At 43.1% G+C, this 13,170-nt stretch overlaps 1 protein-coding gene across 2 annotated transcripts in view; it reads left to right on the top strand.

Moving 5' to 3' along the window:
- The window catches only part of ATP10B (ATPase phospholipid transporting 10B (putative)), a 383,816-nt gene that overhangs the window by 244,809 nt on the left and 125,837 nt on the right, over positions 1-13,170 (top strand). The gene's annotated exons all lie outside the window — the stretch shown is intronic.

Raw genomic sequence — 13,170 nt, 5'->3', positions numbered from 1 at the left:
TATGCTGTGGTTTTAGAAATACTCCATTGAGTCAATAGCCAGACTGGGTTGTTGGGAAAAGGACATGCTCCCAATCAGTAAGGGAAGATAGTCGAATTATCACGTATCTCAACTTTATGACAATTCCTGTAGCCCAGAAAGAAGCAAGGGAATGGAGTCTGGGCTTGCAGTGAGATTTCAGTGACAAAGAGTGCTTTCTGGTCTGGCAATGAGACGCCTTAGATGAGTCAGTCAATTGCAGCAGGTGAGGGCTTGACTTTCTGCCAAGTAAGAATAAAGTCCATCTCTCTTGAGAAGCACCGTCGCTCTGACTTGTTCCCTCTGATACCATGGATCCCAGTTTAGCAGAAGTTGGTACTGTCACTCTGGTCCTTCTTGGGGTGAAAGGAGCTTGCTCTAGGGTATGCCTCACAGCTATTCAGGGGCTGCTGCTTTCTAAGAAGCCCTCTTCCCTGGGGAAAAACATGTAATTTGTCGACTTAGAGCTGACTGATGAGAGGGTTTAAAAGTCAGACTCCACTCAGAAAGTTGTAGCCTGGGGAAGCTTCTCAGGAGATCACGTAATGCAAGGGACTCAGCTGTCCCTCGGGCACCCCTAAGAGAACCTCCATACCCTCCCCTCAGCAAAAGATGAGCTTCTGCTTCCTGTGCCCGCAGGGCCACAGTTGCATACCTAAGAATATCATCCTGAAGCCTTGACGTTCTCACCCCTCCCCCCCGGCTAGATCTAACTGTTGAATGTGACTAGCACATTGAATACCTAGAGTTGAGATTGAATCATTCCTCAGCTTTGAATAAGGAAATTATTAAGAGAGAAAAAAATAGCTGTTGCAGTGTGTCACTTTTCCCAAGGAGACGTTTTTTAAAGAAAGCATTGTTGCTGTCTTGTCACCATTCAACACGCTTCCCTCCACTGCCCCATTACCTTTGGTTTTGGGCTTTTGTGTGTGTGTGTGTGTGTGTCTTTCTCCTTTGTTTCCTTTGTTGTTTTTCCCATAGAAGATGCCCTGTGAAGCAGGGACACGTGTGGACCTCAGTCAGCTTGGTCCTGCTCTCCCTGCTCTGTTCAGAGCATCCCATAAAAATGGGCCTGTTCTGGGGTAATTTCAGCATCAGTCAGACTGACCTGTGCTGGGTGCTGGCCTGATACAGGCCAGGCTGTTGTCATTCTGCTCTCAAAATAACTTCTAGAAGAACAGCAATAAATGGAGGTGATAACAACCCAGAGAAAAAGACCTTTATTCCCAGGCTACTGGTAGAGAGGGGCATAAAGGTTTTTCTTTTTTATTTTTTCAAACATATAATATCATTTTATTTTTTTCTTAATAATATAATTTCAGAGGTATCTTCTCAAAATTGTTACACATCAATGTTTAGTAATAATAATGGGTTTGATCATTCTTAATTATTTTAGTGAATCATAGTTTAACCCAAAGAGTATTTGAAAACCAGAATCTAAGTTCAATTTATTTCAATACTTGATTATCATAGTTGTCAGGACTTAAAAATTACTTTGGGAATGCTTATATCATGCTATATGTACTGGGGAAGACTTTTTGGTTATTGATAATATAAATACAAATTCTTATTTTTTTCAACTGAACTGTAGTTGAACTATAGTTTATTCACAGTCTGTTAGTTTCAAGTATACAGCAAAATGATTCAATTATACATATCTATGTATTCTTTTTCAGATTCTTTTCCATTTATAGATTATTACAAGATGTTGAGTATAGTTACCTCTGTTATATAGTAGGTTCTTATTGTTTACATAAGGGGGTTTTGTGGTAGTATTTCCCAAAGTGTGTTCAGTGGAATGATAGTGACAAGAAATGGTCTCTGGGAAAAAAAAAATTTCATGAACAGAGAAATGTACACTGGCCTTCCTAGACTCCCCATGGTTCATGAAAGACTAAGAAAAGATTACAACAAATCTGTTCATCTTTGGTTAACTCGGTGTTATTCCAAACTTGTAAAATCTTGGAAAGATTTTATAGTATCTCAATTTGGGAAATTTTAATTTTTCCAGTATTATGAAGTAATTGACTATAAGAACCAGGCAAGTGATTGAATGGAATAGACTAGATATTAAAAAAGAAAGCAATATTATTGACGTACTGGTTGGCGGCAACTGACACTTGACATCAGTGCTAGGAGGCAACAGGGAGTGGTGGGAACTGTGGCAAACTGAGACGCATTCATCTTAGGAGACAGAACTGGCCGTGAGCTCCAGCTGCTTACCATGTGGAAAAACAGGCCTAATGTTGCCAGATTGTTTGAATGATATTAGGGGGAGCTAGAATGGCACCCCACTCCAGTACTCTTGCCTGGAAAATCCCATGGACAGAGGATCCTGGTAGCCTGCAGTCCATGGGGTCGCTGAGGGTTGGACACAACTGAGTGACTTCACTTTGACTTTTCACTTTCATGCATTGGAGAAGGAAATGGCAACCCACTCCAGTGTTCTTGCCTGGAGAATCCCAGGGATGGCGGAGCCTGGTGGGCTGCCCTCTATGGGGTCGCACAGAGTCAGACACGACTGAAGTGACTTAGCAGCAGCAGAAATTAACAGTTTTATTTGAAATAGCCTGATTTTTTTTTGGAGTGGGGGCTGTCCTGTGACTTTGTTGCTTTGCATAGGCTTTCTCCAGTTGTGCCAAGCAGGAACTACTCTTCATTTTGATGTGTGGGCTTCTCATTGAGGTGGCTTCTCCTGTTGCAAAGCACAGGTTCTAGGGGCACAGGCTTCAGTAGTTGCCGCCCACAGGCTCATAGTAGTGGCTCTGGGCCCTAGTGCGTGTGGGCTTCAGTAGTTGTGGCACACAGGCTCAGTATTTGTGGCTTGTGAGCCCTAGAGCACACAAGCTTCAGTAGCTGTGGCAGACAGACTTAGTTGCTTCTTGGCATGTGGGATCTTCCCTGACCAGGCACTGAACCTGTATCCCCTGCACTGGCAAGTGGATTCTTACCACTGTGCCTCCAGGCAAGTCCTGAAATAACCTGATTTTTTAAGTGTTGACAACTGATACACTTTTTAAAACTTCAGACCTATTTTATTTGACCTAAAATTCTTACTTTGCCTTTGAGCCCCCTAATTTGTAACTTTCACTTTACAATATCATAGGAAGTTGGAATCGCTGCAAAAGAATAATTAGATTCTCCTTTTGGAGATTTATCTTCAGTGAGGGAACATCTCTGTAGAGAGGTGGTATGAACTTGAAGCAAGAACGCAGGCCTTGGTGTCAGAAGGCCTATACTCTAGGCCCAGATCTGTATCTAACTACTAGTGGTAGCTTAGAAAAGTCCTTGAAATCTTTGGGTCTCAGCTTCTACTTTTGTAAAACCCAGAAGTCACACTAGATCTTATCCTGTGGGATGAACTTTGAAAGAACAGAACCCACAGCCAATTAAACCTGGAAAATAATAATTACTTTATAAATCTCTTGAGTCAAACAAATGAACGTTAATAATAAAGATTCTGGGAGAACCTTCAGTAAGGAACTATCCAACTTCATTGAACTGTTGTGTCAGCCGAGATACTCTTTATGGCAAGAAATGGAAACCTCAGCTCAAACACTTTTAAACAATGAAGAAATTTTGTTTCTTCAGTTCAGTTCAGTCGCTCAGTCGCATCCGACTCTTTGCGACCCCATGAATCACAGCACGCCAGGCCTCCCTGTCCATCACCAACTCCCGGAGTTCACTCAGACTCATGTCCATAGAGTCAGTGATGCCATCCAGCCATCTCATCCTCAGTCGTCCCCTTCTCCTCCTGCCCCCAATCCCTCCCAGCATCAGAGTCTTTTCCAATGAGTCAACTCTTCGCATGAGGTGGCCAAAGTACTGGAGTTTCAGCTTCAGCATCAGTCCTTCCAAAGAAATCCCAGGGCTGATCTCCTTCAGAATGGACTGGTTGGATCTCCTTACCGTCCAAGGGACTCTCAAGAGTCTTCTCCAACACCACAGTTCAAAAGCATCAATTCTTTGGCACTCAGCTTTCTTCAGAGTCCAACTCTCACATCCATACATGACCACTGGAAAAACCATAGCCTTGACTAGAAGGGCCTTTGTTGGCAAAGTAATGTCTCTGCTTTTGAATATGCTATCTAGGTTGGTCATAACTTTTCTTCCAAGCAGTAAGCGTCTTTTAATTTCATGGCTTCAGTCACCATCTGCAGTGATTTTGAAGCCCCCAAAAATAAAGCCTGACACTGTTTCCACTGTTTCCCCATCTATTTCCCATGAAGTGATGGGACCGGATGCCATGATCTTCATTTTCTGAATGCTGAGCTTAAAGCCAGCTTTTTCACCCTCCTCTTTCACTTTCATCAAGAGGCTTTTTAGCTCCTCTTCACTTTCTGCCATAAGGGTGGTATCATCTGCATATCTGAGGTTATTGATATTTCTCCCGGCAATCTTGATTCCAGCTTGTGCTTCTTCAAGTCACTACAAATGTCCTGAGGTGGGCAGGTGATCAGGCATAGTTCAGTCAGTCAATCGGTGGTATGCTAGCTGCAGCGCTTAGCTGTCCTTTTCATTTGGTCCCCCTCTATGCCATCTTTACCCTCAAGCAGATTTCCCTCATGGTAATGAGATGACTGCAGCAGCTCCAGCCTTCACATCAATATAAAATAACCCACAAAGGGAGAAACAAAAGGACTTTTGGAGGCATTCTCAGAAGGTTCAGGAAGTTTACTCCCCAGATATTCTTTACTGCTTAGTACCTTCTAGAACCCCAGTGGATCACATGCCCATCCCTTAACCAATCCTTGTGAGCAGGAGCTGAGATTATTCTAATTAAGTTATACCTGAGTCGCAGAGCCCAGGAAGAAGGTTCACCTCCCTGAAAGCATATGGGCTTCCCAGGGAAGGTGAAAAATCCTAACAAAAACATGAGTTATTTCCAAGAGAAGGAGGAGCAGATATTGGAGAGGCCACCTCCATGTCCTCAATACTGTCGCCTACTGAGCTTCAAGTCCTTGTGAATTATTTTCCACATATTAAGAGGAACAGACACACTTTGGAACATTCTGTAATATAAATCCCTAAAGTTCTTCCAACCCTGAAGTGGATTAATTCTATGAAAGACCCCAGAATAGCAAGCCAGAAAATGTTAGATAAATAACTGATGGTGAGGAGCATTCACTTCTACCATTCGATGGTATATGACAGAATTTCAGGCAAAGAATACAAGATCTGAGAGGACATTTTTTTTCCCTGAGAAACACTATAAAAGCTTCTCTCTCAAGTACTAGTTCTATCCATTTTGTCCCTGATTCACACATTTGAAGAACTGATGTCAAATGTCTTCATTTTCGTGCAGCTGAATACTAGGACCTTTTGAATTTTGCTCCCCCTAATCCCATGCATCATCCAGCCTAGACTTATTTATACTGTGAGCAAATCTTTTTGCAAACAGCAGAATCCTTGTTAACAGAATTACAATCCTGTTAGAGCATTTTCTTTTAATATAGCCACTGTGCTTGTGGTCTTAAGGTGACCCATTAATCAGATTTATGGAATGACTTCAAGGAGAGATTAGCTTCAGAATTGTATTAGCTTAGTTTCTCCCAGGGCTCAATTTAATGAATCTAGAAACCATACCCAGCAAGAGATTTGTAATTTTCCATCGAGCTTAATACATTTTTATTGGTATTCAAGAAGGAAGCAGAAGTGGGAAGCAAAAATATCCATGAAGGTTTTTGTCACCATATTGTAATGCAGTAAAAGCCTTTCAGTGTTTCAGCAGCCAAGCACACACTTATTCATCTGTTCAGCAGTCTCAAGTAGGGACCAAGTGCATGTGTGTGGACATGAAGACCCTTTGAGCCTCGAAGGGCTCTCGGTCCATAGGTCATGAGGAACTGGTAAACAACTACAGTGTCCCCTGCCTGTGGATAGAGGGTCACAGTCATGCATGGGCTACAGGGACACATCTGCCTGCCAAAAATATCAGAGCCAGCCAAGGGAAGCCTTCCCTGAAGAGGTGACATTTCAGGAGGTCACTGAAGGATGAGCAACTTTCAAACAGGCAGAGAAAACACGTCAGCTCACAGCCTGACATGTCACCCAAAAGTGGTACCTGTGACTTATTCTGGTACCAAAAGACCAGGATCAAGAGATGTCAGGAGCTTAGGTGAGAAATGGTTCCAATTAGAAAGTTTTATTTCATTTTATTGGCCACATTCATGCAAGCTCCATGATTTGGTGATGGACAGAGAAGCCTGGCGTGCTGCAGTTCATGGGGTCGCAAAGAGTTAGACACAACTGAGCAACTGAGCTGAACTGGCCACGCTCTGCAGCTTTTGGAATCTTAATTCCCTGACCAGAGATCAAACCTGGGCCCAGAACAGTGAAAGCTCTGAGTCCTCACCACTGGACTGCCAAAGAATTCCCTGCAAACTTCTAAATTCTGACTTTTTACCGAAACTTGGAGATGCTCTTTTCTGTCAGTTGGCTTCTATAACATAAAAAGAATTGCCGGTGCTACAGGATTGTGGCCAGTCTTCTGAAGCATGGTCATGAAGGCTCCCAGCCACGGTGAGCTCTGTTGGAGAAGGCAGATGCCTGGCCTGCAACCTGGTTTTATTTGTATGTCAGTTTCCTTCCATGCTGGAGACCCCTGGAAACCCAGAGAGTTGAGGAGACCAGAGATCCTGATCCTGGGTCTGTCGCTATTAACTCCATGACCTACTTAGGCAGTCGTGGCCCCATTTGTCTCATCTCCAGTGATCATAGTCCCTCTACGGTACATTTTGTGAAAAGATGACAGGTGAGAGAGCTTGAAAGTAACAGAGCTATAAAAACAACCAGACGGTGCAGTTCCAGAGGAGGGCACATAAAGTGGCCTCCACAAGATGTTTAAAATGTGACGTCTTACTGGACACTTGGAGTCAAGGACTTCAGTGTCACACCTGGGCTTGTTTCAGAACTGCCACTTCCTAAATGCGTGGACATTTGTAGTTACATGATCCCTGCAGCCTCCATTTCATCTTCTGTAAAATGGGACCAGTATTAGCACCTGTCTCCCAGGGTCATGTGGATTGAATGAAATAATCCTTATAAACTGTTAACTCAATGTCTGCACTATAATTAGCACTACATTATTATTTTTTTATTTCCAGTCACTTCAACTCTAATTTTTTCAAAGCCAGGTCCAACCTGAACCTTCATTTTCCTTGCTACATTCTCCACCCATGCAAGTGAGGAATTGCCTGTTTTATTGGCATAGGTCACAGGCATTCACTGAATCACATTTTCCATTGGGCAAGGTAACCATGTTTTAAAAGCAGAACCTGTGTTCTGTTCTCTCATTTCTCTTTTATGTGGCAGGACTTAAAATCTGAATTTGGGAAACCCTTCTAGAACCTAGACCTCTCTCTCCCAAACCCTTTCCATAGCACTCCTGAGTACACGCAGACTGAGATTTAGATTATACAAGGGATTTAGGTGAAAGAGATGGGAATACCAGACCACCTAACCTGCCTCTTGAGAAATCTGTATGCAGGTCAGGAAGCAACAGTTAGAACTGGACATGGAACAACAGACTGGTTCCAAATAGGAAAGGGAGTATGTCATGGCTGTATATTGTCACCCTGCTTATTTAACTTCTATGCAGAGTACATCATGAGAAACGCTGGACTGGAAGAAACGCAAGCTGGAATCAAGATTGCCGGGAGAAATATCAATAACCTCAGATATGCAGATGACACCACCCTTATGGCAGAAAGTGAAGAGGTACTAAAAAGCCTCTTGATGAAAGTGAAAGAGGAGAGTGAAAAAGTTGGCTTCAAGCTCAACATTCAGAAAACGAAGATCATGGCATCCAGTCCCATAACTTCATGGGAAATAGATGGATAAACAGTGGAAACAGTGTCAGACTTTATTTTGGGGGGCTCCAAAATCACTGCAGATGGTGACTGAAGCCATGAAATTAAAAGACGCTTACTGCTTGGAAGAAAAGTTGTGACCAACCTAGATAGTATATTCAAAAGCAGAGACATTACTTTGCCGACTAAGGTCCATCTAGTCAAGGCTATGGTTTTTCCTGTGGTCATGTATGGATGTGAGTTGGACTGTGAAGAAGGCTGAGCACTGAAGAATTGATGGTTTTGAACTGTGGTGTTGGAGAAGACTCTTGAGGGTCCCTTGGACTGCAAGGAGATCCAACCAGTCCATTCTGAAGGAGATAAGCCCTGGGATTTCTTTGGAAGGACTGATGCTGAAGCTGAAACTCCAGTACTTTGGCCACCTCATGCGAAGAGTTGACTCATTGGAAAAGACTCTGATGCTGGGAGGGATTGAGGGCAGGAGGAGAAGGGGACGACCGAGGATGAGATGGCTGGATGGCATCACTGACTCAATGGACATGAGTCTGAGTGAACTCCGGGAGTTGGTGATGGACAGGGAGGCCTGGTGTGCTGCGATTCATGGGGTCCCAAAGAGTCAGACACGACTGAGCGACTGGACTGAACTGAACTGAGGTGGCTTCATCTGTCCTAGAGCCCAGGCCAGTTATCCCAACCCAACTTCTAACACATGGTATTCTATGTTAGAATATCACATTCATGTGGCTCTTAATACTAATGGCTATTTAATCCCCATGCTATTATTATTTTCCTCCATATACCATCCCTCTGGTAAACCCAAAGATGATGGAATGATGGACAGAATTGAGGCTTTACCAGGGCCACCCAAACATCAAAATACACTCATAAGTTTTTCACCCTAAAGCTACTTTCCTGGGTTTGCTTCAAGTGTCATATGAAGTAATGCATGTAAAATGCTTAGTATAGTGGCTGGCATTCAGTAGCCATCAGCAAATGTTGGCTAAGATATTACTAAGGATAGTTCTATAACCTTGATAGCCAAGAGTCACCATAAGCTTGATCCAAGTGAAGTGAGAGTCAGTAGTGTCCAACACATTGCTACCCCCCATGGACTGTATAGAATTATCCAGGCCAGAATACTAGAGTAGGTAGCTGTTCCCTTATCCAGGGGATCTTCCCAACTCAGGGATCAAACCCAGGTCTCTCACATTTCAGGCAGATTCTTTACCAGCTGAGCCACCAGTGAAGCCCAGGGGAGTAAGAAAGATGGACCATTGGCTGGGGATTTGAACTGCATAAAAGAAGACAAACTCTTTATCATAAAGCTTGAATCCAAGCTCTAATAACAAAGCAAAATAGGTCTGCAGGAAGAATCTGAAAAATGCACATAACAGAGAAACATAGTGTCATTTGAGGCATGACCACTAAACGTGCCACTGGCTGGAGTTGACAGACCAGCAGACCGCTGCATCCACCCTGAGGCTCTTTGCTCTGCATTTGGCACCAGCCAAATAGACGCCCTCTCTGAAGCATCGGTTTTGCAAGGGCCCACCCCACTCCCACAGCCTCACCCTGCACTCACAGTGGGCCATAAACTATTTGGGCCAATTCAGCTTATCATGTCAGGTTTGAATGCATTAGGTTCTCCCCCAAATTCAATGGGTAGAAGAATCATAAAACAAGAATCCCAGTGTCCCCAAACCTCTGGACTCCTGTCAACAGGCATGATTTGTGTCTGAGCGGATCACGATTTATAGCCTCTGCAACAGAACCAAGAGACTACATGGAGCCAGGAAGGCCCCACAGCTGTCATTCCTGTGTCCTGGTAGATGTACCTGTGTGACCTTACACAAGTTGGATGACCTTTCTGGGCCTAAGTTTCCTCATCTATGAAACAGAGATAGCAGTAATAATACAATAAAAGTAGGCACTTAAATGGTAATATAGGTTAAGTGCCGTAGGCCTTAGTTTTTTAGGAAACCAACAAATTGTCTATCAGAGTGGCTGTTCCATTGTACCATTCAAAATGGCTGTACCATTCCTACAAACAATGTATGAGACTGCCTGTTGCTCAGCTTCCTCACCTGTTTTTTTTTTTTTTTAAAAAAAAAAAAACCTTCTTTTTGGGCTTGGGGAAAATGTTTGGATTTTTAAAGTTTCTTTAAATGTGTTTGCACATTATGTGTCTGAACCCAATTCATGGAATGTAATCACAGACATAAAGTGGGCATCCCAGTAGCATGAAGAAGAAAATGCTGTGTTGTTAGTGTTCAGGATTTGTGTATTCAAATAGGGATGTACGATATCTCATTTTAATTTGCATTTCTCTGATGACATATGATGTGGAGCTCTTTGTATGCTTATTTGACATCTGTATATCTTCTTTGTTGAGGTGTCTGTTTAGGTCTCTTGTCCATTTTTTAATTGGGTTGTTTGTTGTTATTGTTGAGTTTTAAGAGCTTTCCTGGTGGCTCAGATGGTAAAGAATCCGCCTGCAATGCAGGAGACCGGGTTTTATCCCTAGAGAAGGGAATGGTTACCCACTCCAGTATTCTTGCCTGGGGAATCCCATGGACAGAGGAGCCTGGTGGGCTACAGTCCATGGGGGTCGCAAAGAGTCGGACACTGAGTGACTAACCCTTAAGAGTTCTTGTATATTTCAGATAACAATCCTTTATCAAATGTGTCTTTTGCAAAACACATATTTTGTCCCAGATAGTGGCTTGTGTTCTCATTCTCTTACCATCATTTTTCATATAACAGAAATTTTTTATTTTAATGAAATCCCACTTATCAATTACTTCTTTCATGAATAGTGCCTATGGTGTTTACCTGAAAAGTCATCGTCATACCAAAGGTCATCTAGGTTTTCTGCTATGTTGTCTTCTTGGAGTTTTATAGTTCTGCATTTTATGTTTAGGCCTGTGATCCATTTTGAGTTGATTTTTGTGAAGAGCACAAGATCTGTGTCTGGATTCTATTTTGTTCTTTTTTGTCATTTGAATGTCCACTTGTTCCAGCACCATTTGTTGAAAAGATTTTCTTTGCTCAGTTGTATCGCCTTTGCTCCTTTGTCAAAGGTCAGTTGACTATAATTATGTGAATCTATTTCTGGGCTATCTATTCTGTTCTATTGATCTATTAGTCTGTTCTTTGGCCAATACTGCACTGTCATGATTACTGTAGCTTTATAAGTCTTAAAGCTAGTTGGCCTTTTTTGGCTTTTTATATTTAGAACTATTCATAGTTTTTCAACATCCTCAAAAACTTGGTGGGAAGCCCTGATTTTAAGGATATATATTTCTGAGAATTTGCCCAGTAACCAGCATTCAGAGTCCTTAGTCTTCCATAGGCTAAATTTGGCCCTTCTTTTGGGGCTTGGGGAAAATGTTTGGATTTTTAAAGTTTCTTTAAATGTGTTTGCACATTTTGTGTCTGAACCCAACTCATGAAATGTAATTACAGACATAAAGTGGGTATCCCAATAGCATGAAGAAGAAAATGCTGGGGCAACAGTGGTGGCTAGCCCTCCCCAGAACATTAACAATCATTGTCATCAGCAGCATAAAAGCAGCTTGTATTTAGTGAATCCTTACTAAGTGCAAAACCGAGCTCTCAGTCCCTTACATGGGTCATCTCACTAATCTTTTTAAACACCCTCTGAGGCAAATACATGTATTGCCTTCAACTGAAGATAGTCTCTGAAAGATTAAGGTACTTCCCCAAGGTCACGCAGGTAATAGTGGTAAACCTGAGATTCAGGCCCACTCTTAGTTCCTATACTGCACTCTTTCTCGCTGGCTTCCCCTTTCACCCTGGGGTAATGACACGGGCTCTTTGGGGCATGACATGCCAGTTTCTTGAAGGACAGTCCAGGTCAGCTCATCCTATACCAGGTGGGAAATCCTACAGACAACTAAGCTTCTTGATAAATCCCCTCTACTCTAGTTCCTTAAAACGTAAGACCTTCATGTGTGTGCATGCTAAGTTGCTTCGGTCATGTCCAACTCTTTGCAACCCCACCAGGCTCTTCTGTCCATGGGATTCTCCAGGCATGAATACTGGAGTGGGTTGTCATGCCCTCCTCCAGGGGATCTTCCTGACCCAGGGACTGAACTCACATCTCTTATATCTCCTGCATTGGCAGGTGGGTTCTTTACCACTAGTGCCACCTGGGGAACCCCAAACCCACATAGTACTTGAGAAATGGGACCTTAAACACCCTCTCCTCCTCCATTCCCCACCTTTCACCTGCTTCCCCACAGGATCTAGTTGTTTACAAACCTCTCATGCTGTTTATTTACCTCTTAATAAGCCCTAACTCCTCTCAGAAAGCCATTTAGCACTGCACCACTTAATTTTTCCCTGAGGCAGAATCTGCCAGATGGAGTCTTTGTCTGCAGCCATGTTGATTTGTCTTATTTTTAAACAGCAGTGAACATGCCACGAAACTAAAATAGCAATCAGTTCCCAGGTGTGGACTCACTGAGCATGTGGGAAATGATCAGGAGCGTGTGGACGTGTCCACCCGGGGCATCTGTTCCAAATGGGCTGGATTAACCAGGGAATGACTCCCGCAGGTGGCTCCCAGCCAGCTGCTGGCCACATCTGGGCATCCCTCAGTGCAGAAGCACACCACTTTTCTGCCTCAGTGGGATTCAGCCACTCAGCACCTCCTGGGGCTGGATCCCAGGGCTGTGCACCCTTGCCTTTTCCACAGTTATATTCTAACATTTGAGGAGACAGAGTGGGTCCCCAGGGGATCAGAAAATCAGCACAGAATAACCCAGTGCAAGAAGGAAATGTCTCCAATGTCACTTTTTTTCATCCCTAAATTCCTATAAAATCTAACTCCATTTCTATAACATTACTATATTTGGGTCAATCGATATAAATGTAATTCAAATTCTATACCAGCTAAATTATTAAATTATATCCCCCCCCCAAAAAAAATTTTAAACACCCTCCCCCAAATCTGTTGCTTCCATAGCTTCTGTGCTCCTGGACACATGACAAGATATATGCCTGCAGGTGTATGAGCCTCTGTTTGAGCAGCATGACCTGGAGGTGGGCAATCTCTGTTTGGGGGAGGGTAAGCCTACAACAGGGACTGAGAGTGTTCTTCAGCATTGCGTGTCATCTTAAGGAAGAGAAGATTACATCTAAAGGAAACACAGGTGATTGTCACCAGGACAGCAGTACTGAACAGGACCTCCCTGGGATCCAAGGAATGATGGAATAAAGTTAGAGACCAGCCTGATGTGTAGCTTCTTGTGTGGTTCCATTGATCTTGCGATACCTATCATCACCATGGGAACTGACAAGACAACACTCCAGCTTA

The sequence above is a fragment of the Ovis canadensis genome, chromosome 5 (assembly GCF_042477335.2).
Source record: "Ovis canadensis isolate MfBH-ARS-UI-01 breed Bighorn chromosome 5, ARS-UI_OviCan_v2, whole genome shotgun sequence".
Classification (NCBI taxonomy): Eukaryota; Metazoa; Chordata; class Mammalia; order Artiodactyla; family Bovidae; genus Ovis; species Ovis canadensis.
Note: the sequence above shows the minus strand (reverse complement) of the source record. Positions and strands in the feature narration are given on the sequence as shown.